Raw genomic sequence first — 7,962 nt, forward strand, 5'->3', positions numbered from 1 at the left:
AAAATATTTATGTGTTATATCCCATGCCTTCTGCATGGGCCCAGGCCCCCAGATCCGGACTGCCTAAGATTTTTCGGGCCATCAAATACAACCTAAGGAAAAATAGTCACCACCTTACCATGACCGTTCCTTATTTTTTGGCATTTTGTGGACAGAAATTTGGAATTATACCCGATAGCTAGATTTTCGTGTGCTATACCCCACACTTTTTGCATGGGCCCAGGCCCCTACACACGGACCGCCTCAATTTTTCTCGGACCATAAAAACCGACCTAAGCAAGAATAGTCACCGTCTCGCCAAGATCGTTCCTCGTTCTTTGGAGTTTTAGCGCCATAAAACAAGAATTCCGCCAGATTCCCAGGTATGATATACCCCACACTTTCCGCATGGGCCCGGGCCCCTTGACCCGGACCACCTAAAAGTTTTCCCGGACCATAAAATATTACCTAAGAAACAATATTCACCGCCTCACCAAGACCGTTCCTCGTTTTTTGGTGTTTTAGGGCCTAAAAACTAGAATTCCGCCTGATTCCAAGATTTTCGTGTGCTATTGGCCACGCCTTCTGCATGGGCCCAGGACCCCAGACCCGAACCGCCTAAAATTTTCTCGGGCCATAAAAAATGACCTAAGGAACAATAGTCACTGCCCCTCTATGACCATTCCTCATTTCTTGGTGTTTTAGGGCCTAAAACTAGAATTTCGTCTGATTCCAAGATTTTGTGAGGTTTGGCCACGCATTCGTCATGGGCCAAGGCCCCAGGACCACCTAAAGTTTTCACGGACCTTCGAAAATGACCAACGGAATAATAGTCACCGCCCTGCTATGACCATTCCTCGCTTTTTGGCATTTTAGGGCCTAAAAATTGGAATTTCCTCCGATTCCAACATTTTCGTGTGCTATTCGCCACACCTTCCGCATGGGTCCAGGTCCCTAGATTCGGACCGCCTAAAAATTTTCCAGGCAATCAAAAATGACCTAAGGAATAATATTCACCGCCTCACCACGATTGTTCCTTATTTTTTGGCATTTCAGGGCCTTCAAATTGGAATTCCGCCCGATTTTTAAATTTTGTGTGATATAGCCCACGCCTTCTGCATGGGCCCCAGACTCAGACCGCCTAAAATTTTCCCGGGCCACCAAAAATGACATAAGGAACAATAGTCACAGCTTTGCCATAACCGTTCCTCGTTCTTTGGCCTTTTAAGGCCATAAAACTGGAATTTTGTCTCATTCCCAGATTATCATGTGCAGTAGCCCACACCTTCCGCATGGGCCCGGGAACCCAGACCAGGACCGCCTAAAAATTTTCCGAGCCATCAACAATGACCACATGAACAATAGTCCATGCCCCACCACGACAGTTCCTCATTCTTTGGCATTTTAGGGCCATAAAAATGGAATTTCGCTCGATTACCAGAATTTTTATGTGTATATCCCACACCTACCGCATGGGACTAGGCCCCCAGATCTGGACTACCTAAAGATTTCATGGGCCATCAAATATGACCTAATAAAAAATAGTCACCGCGTCGCCACGACCGTTCCTTGTTTTTTGGGTTTTTATGGCCAGAAAATTGGAATTCTGCCCGATTACTAGATTTTCATGTGCTATAGCACATGCCTTCTTCATGGGCCCAGGCCCCTACACACGGACCACCTCAATTTTTCTCGGACCATACAAACCGACCTAAGCAACAATACTCACCACCTCGCCAAGATCGTTCCTCGTTTTTTGGAGTTTTAGCGCCATAAAACAAGAATTCTGCCCGATTCTGATATATGTTATACCCCACGCCTTCCGCATGAGCCCGAGCCCCTGTACCCGGACCACCTAAAAATTTTCTCGGACCATAAAAAATGACATAAGGAACAATATTCACTGCCTCACCATGACCGTTCCTCATTTTCTGGCATTTTAGATCCTAAAAATGGGAATTCCGCACGATTCTCAGATTATCGTGTGCTATAGCCCACGCCTTTTGCATGGGCTCAGGCCCCCGAACACGGATCGCCCAAAATTTTTCAGTCCTTTAAAAATGACCTAAGGAACAATAGTCACTACCTCACCATGATTGTTCCTCGTTTTCTGGTATTTTAGGGATGTAAACTGGAATTCCACTCGATTCCAAGATTTTTGTATGCTATAGCCCACGCCTTCCACATGGGCCCAAGACTCCAGACCTGGACCGCCTAAAATTTTTCCGACCATAAAAAAAACCTAAGAAACAATAGTCACTGCCCCGCCATGACCATTCCTCATTTTTTTACGTTTTAGGGCCATAAAACCAGAATTCCGCCTGGTTCCCAGATCTTTGTGTGCTATAACCCACGCCTTCCGCATGGGCCCCGGCCCCAGAACTTGAACCGCCTAAATTTTTTCCAGGCTATCAAAAATGACCTAAAAATAATAGTCACTGCACTGCCATGACCGTTCCTCGTTATTTGGTATTTTAGGGCCATAAAACTGGAATTCCGCCTGCTTCCTGGATTTTCATGTGCTATAGCCCACGTCTTCCGCATGGACCCGAGCACCCAGACTAGGACTGCCTAAAAATTTTTTGAGCCATTAAAAACGACCACAGGAACAATAGTCACTGCCCCGCCACAACCGTTCCTCGTTCTTTGGCATTTTAGGGCCATAAAACTAGAATTGCGCTCGATTGCCACCATTTTCGAGTGCTATATCCAACACCTTCTGCATGGGCCCCGGCACCCAGATCCGGATCGCCTAAAAATTTCCTGGGCCATCAAAAATGACCTAAGGAACAATTGTCACCACCTTGCCACGACCGTTCCTTGTTTTTTGGCGCTTTAAAGCCATAAAACTTGAATTCCGCCTGATTGCTAGATTTTTGTGTTTTATAACCCACGTCTTCAGCATGGGCCCAAGCCCCCCGACCCGGACCGCCTCAATTTTGGTCGGACCATTACAAATGACCTAAGGAACAATAGTCACCGCCTCGCCAAGACCATTCCTCATTTTTGGCATTTTAGGGCTATAAAAAAAGAATTCTGCCCGATTACCAGATTTTAGTATGCTATATCCCACGCCTTCCGCATGGGCCCGATCCCCCGACCTGGACCACCTAAAATTTTTCGAGGGCATAAATAGCTTCCTACGGAACATTAGTCACCGCCTCACCATGATCGTTCCTCATTTTTTGGCATTTTAGAGCCTAAAATTAGAATTCTATCTGATTCCAAGATTTTCATGTGCTATTGGCCACGCCTTCCGCATGGGCCCAAGCCCAAGGATCTATACCGCTTAAAATTTTCCTGCGCCATCAAAACCGACCTAAGGAACAATAGTCACTACCCCGCTATGACCATTCCTCGTACTTTGGCATTTTAGGGCCATAAAATTGGAAATTCATGCGATTCCTAGTTTTTCGTGTCCTATAGCCCATGCCTTTCGGATGGGCCCGGGGCCCGAAACCTGGACCGCCTAATATTTTCCCAGGCCATAACAAATGACCTAAGGAACAATAATCACTGCCCCGCCATGAGTGTTCCTCATTTTTTTGGCTTTTAAGGGCCATAAAACTGGAATTCCGTTTGATTCCCAAAGTTTCGTGTGCAGCCCAGGCCCCCCGATCCGGATCGCCTAAAACTTTTTTGGGCAATCAAAAACGACAAAGGAACAATAGTCACCGCCCCTCCATGACCGTTTCTCTTTTTTGGTGTTTTAGACCCATAAAATTGGAATTCCGCCCCACTCCCTTATTTTAGTTCGCTATGGGCCACGCCTTCCACATTGGCCCGGACCTTTGGACCCGGATCGCCTAAAATTTTCTTTGGCCATAAAAATGACATGAGGTACAATAGTCACCGCCTCCCCATGACTGCTCCTCGTTTTTGGAATTTTAGGGCCATAAAACTTGAATTCTGCCCTATTCCAAGATTTCCACATGGGCCCGGGCCCCCGCCACCCGAACCGCCTAAAATTTTTCTGGGCCATAAAAAATGACTTAAGGAACAATATTCACCGCCTCTCCATGACTGTTCTTCGTTTTTTGGCGATTTAAGGCGATAAAATCAGAATTCCGCCTGATTCCCAGATTTTGTTTGCGCTATAGCCCACGCCTTCCGCATGGGTCCGGACCTCCTACAATTTTCCTGGACCATCAAAATCGATCTATGGAACAATATACACAACCTCTCCATGATTGTTCCTCATTTTTTGGTGTTTTAGGTATATAAAACTCAAATTTCGCCCGATTCCAAGATTTTCAAGTGTTATAACCCACGCCTTCCGCATGGGCTCAAGGCCCTAAACCCGGACTGCCTAAAAAATTTACGATCCATAAAAATGATCAAACGAACAATAGTCACAGCCTCGCCGTGACCGTTCATTATTTATTTCATTTTAGGGCCATAAAATGAGAATTATGTCCTATTCCCAGATTTTCGTGTACTATAGCCCACACCTTTCGCATGGGCCGAGGCACCCAGACTTGGACCGCCTAAAATGTTTTCAAGCCATAAAAAAGGACATGAGGAATAATAGTTACCACCTCGCCACGACCGTTCCTCATTTTTTAGCGTTTTAGGGCCATATAACTGGAATTCCGCCTTATGTGCTATAGCCCATGCCTTCCGCATGGACCGGGGCCATCGAATCCGAACCGCCTCAAATTTTCTCGAACCATAAAAAATAACCTAATGAACAATATTCACCGCCTCGCCAAGATCGTTCCTCATTTTTGGGGGTTTTAGGGCCATAAACTAAAATTCCGCCCGATTCTCAGATTTCCGTATGCTATAGCTCATGCCTTCCGCATGTGCCAAGGCCCCGGACCCGGACCACCTAAAACTTTTCTTGTGCCATAAATAACTATTTATGGAACAATAGTCACCGCCTCTCCATGACCGTTTCTTATTTTTTGTGTTTTATAGTCTTAAAACTGGAATTCCACCTGATACCAAGATTTTCATGTGCTATCGCCCACGCCTTCCGCATGGGCCTGCGCCCACAGATCTGGACAGTCTAAAATTTTCCCTGGCCATCATAAACGACTTAGAGAACAATAGTCACCACCCCAACATGACCATTCCTCGTTTTTGCGTTTTAGGGCCATAAAACTGAAATTCTGCCCGATTCTTAGATTTTCATGTGCTATAGCCCACGTATTACGCATGGGTCCGGGCACCCAGACTAAGACCGCCTTAAAAAATTTCGAGCCATCAAAAACGACCCAGGAACAATAGTCACTGGAACGCCATGATCGTTCCAAGATTTTTGGTGTTTTAGAGCCACAAAACTGAAATTCCACCCGATTGCCAGAATTTTTGTGTGTTAGAGCTCACGGCTTCCGCATGGGCCCGGGCCCCCGGATCCGGACTGCCTATAGATTTCCCAGGCCATCAAATACGATCTAAGAAAAAATATTCACCGCCTTGCCACGACTGTTCCTTATTTTTTGGCGTTTTAGGGCCAAAAACCTAGAATTATGTCCGAATGCTAGATTTTCGTGTGCTATAGCCCACCCCTTCCGCATGGCCCCAGGACCCTGTACCCGGACCGCCTCAATTTTTCACGAACCATTATAACCGACCTCAGAAATAATATTCATCGCCTCGCCAAGACCGTTCCTCGTTGTTTGGAGTTTTAGGGCCTTAAAAAAAAATTCTGCCTGATTCCCAGGTATGTTATAGCCCACGCCTTCCGCATGGGCCCGGGCCCCCGGATTCAGACCACCTAAAATTTCTCCCATACCATAAAAAATGACCTAAGGAACAATAGTCACCGCCTCGCCATGACCGTTACTCGTGTTTTGGCATTTTATAGCCTAAAACCTGGAATTTCGCCCGATTCCAAGATTTTCGTGTGCTATTGGCCACATCTTCCGCATGGGCCCAAGCCCCCGGACCCGGACTGCCTAAAATTTTCCCGGGCCATCAAATACGACTAAGGAAAACTAGTCACCGCCCCACTATGACCATTCCTCGTATTTAGACATTTTAGGGCCATAAAACTGGAATTCCGCGCGATTCTCAGATTTTCGTGTACTATAGCCCACGCCTTGTGCATGGGCCCGGTCCCCCAGACTCGGACCGGCTAAAAAAAATTTGGGCCATAAAAAATGACCTAAGGAACAATATTCACCGCCCCGCCATGACCGTTCCTCATTTATTGGCGTTTTAGGGCCATAAAACTGGAATTCCGTCTGATTCCCAAACTTTTGTGTGCTATAGCCCAAGCCTTCCACATGGGCCCTGAACCCCGGACCCGGATCGCCGAAAGAATTTTAGGGCCAGCAAAAATGACCTAAGTAACAATAGTCACTACCCCGCCATGACCGTTCCTCTTTTTTGGCGTTTTAGATCAATAAAACTGGAATTCCGCCTGATTCCCTGATTTTTGTTCGCTATATCCCATGCCTTCCTTATGGGCCAGGGCCTCCGGACCCAGATTGCCTAAAATTTTATCGAACCATAAAAATGACCTAAGGAACAATAGTTACCGCCTCCCCATGACTCTTCCTCATTTTTTGGCATTTTAGAGCCATAAAATATAATTCTGTCTGATTCCAAGCCTTTCGTTCGCTATAGCCCACGCCTTCCGCGTGGGACCAGGCCCCCGGACCTCCTAAACTTTTTTCATGCCATCAAAAATTACCTAAGGAACAATAGTCACAGTCTTGCCACAATTGTTCCTCGTTTTTTGGTGTTTAAGGTCTATAAAACTGAAATTCTGCCTAATTTCCATATTTTCATGTGCTATAGCCCCCGCCTTTTGCATGGTCCTGGGCCCCTAGACCCGGACTTCCTAAAACATTTTTGGGCCATAAATAATGACAAAAGGAACAATAGTCACAGCCTCGCCATGACCGTTCATTATTTTTTCGTGTTTTAGGTTTAGAAAATGGAAATTCTGCCCGATTCCCAGATTTTCGTGTGCTATAGCCCACACCTTGCGCATGGGCTCGGGCACCCAGACCCGGACCGCCTAAAAAGTTTTTGAGCCATCAAAAACAACCTAAGGAACAATAATCACAACCTGGCCACTACCATTCCTCATTTTTTGGCATTTTCGGTCCATAAAAATAAAAATCCTCCCGATTCCCAGATTTTCATGTGCTTCCGCCTTGGCCCGGGCCCTTAGACCTTGACTGCCTAAAAATATTTCGGGCCATAAAAAACGACCAAAGGAACAATAATCACAGCCTCGCCATGACCATTTATTACTTTTTGGCATTTACGGCCATAAAATGGGAATTCCGCCCGATTCCCAGATTTTCTTGTGCTATAGCCCACACCTTCCGCATGGACCCGGGCACCCAGACCCCAAACCGCCAAAAAACTTTTTGACCCATCAAAAATGACCTGAGGAACAATAATAACCACCTCGCCATGACCGTTCCTCATTTTTGGCATTTTAGGGCCAAAATATTAGAATTCTGCATGATTCCCTGAATTGTTGTGTGCTATACGCCATCCACATGGGCCCGGGCCCCCAGATACAGACCGCCTATAAACTTTTCGGGCCATTAAAAGCGTATTTATGAACAATAGTCACTGCTTCGCCACGATCGTTCCTCGTTTTTTGGCGTTATAGGGCCATAAAATTGGAATTCCGCTCGATTGCCTGATTTTATTGTGCTATAGCCCATACCTTCCCCATGAGCCCGAACCCTCGGACCCGGACCGCCTCAAAATTTTTTGGACCATTAAAAACAACCTAAGGAACAATATTCACCGCCTCACCAAGACTGTTCCTCATTTTTGGGGGTTTTAGGGCCATAAAACTAGAATTCCACCCTATTCTCAAATGTTCGTATGCTATAGCCCAAGCCTTCCGCGTGGGCCTGGGCCCCGGACTCGGACAACCTAAAAAATTTTCTGAGCCATAAAAACGACCTATGGAGCAATAGTCACCGCCTCGCCATGACCGTTCCTCGTTTTTTGTGGTTTTAAGGCCATAAAACTAGAATTTCGCTCGATTGCCAAATTTTCATG

The sequence above is a fragment of the Nicotiana tomentosiformis genome, chromosome 12, assembly GCF_000390325.3.
Source record: "Nicotiana tomentosiformis chromosome 12, ASM39032v3, whole genome shotgun sequence".
In the NCBI taxonomy this organism is placed as follows: domain Eukaryota; kingdom Viridiplantae; phylum Streptophyta; class Magnoliopsida; order Solanales; family Solanaceae; genus Nicotiana; species Nicotiana tomentosiformis.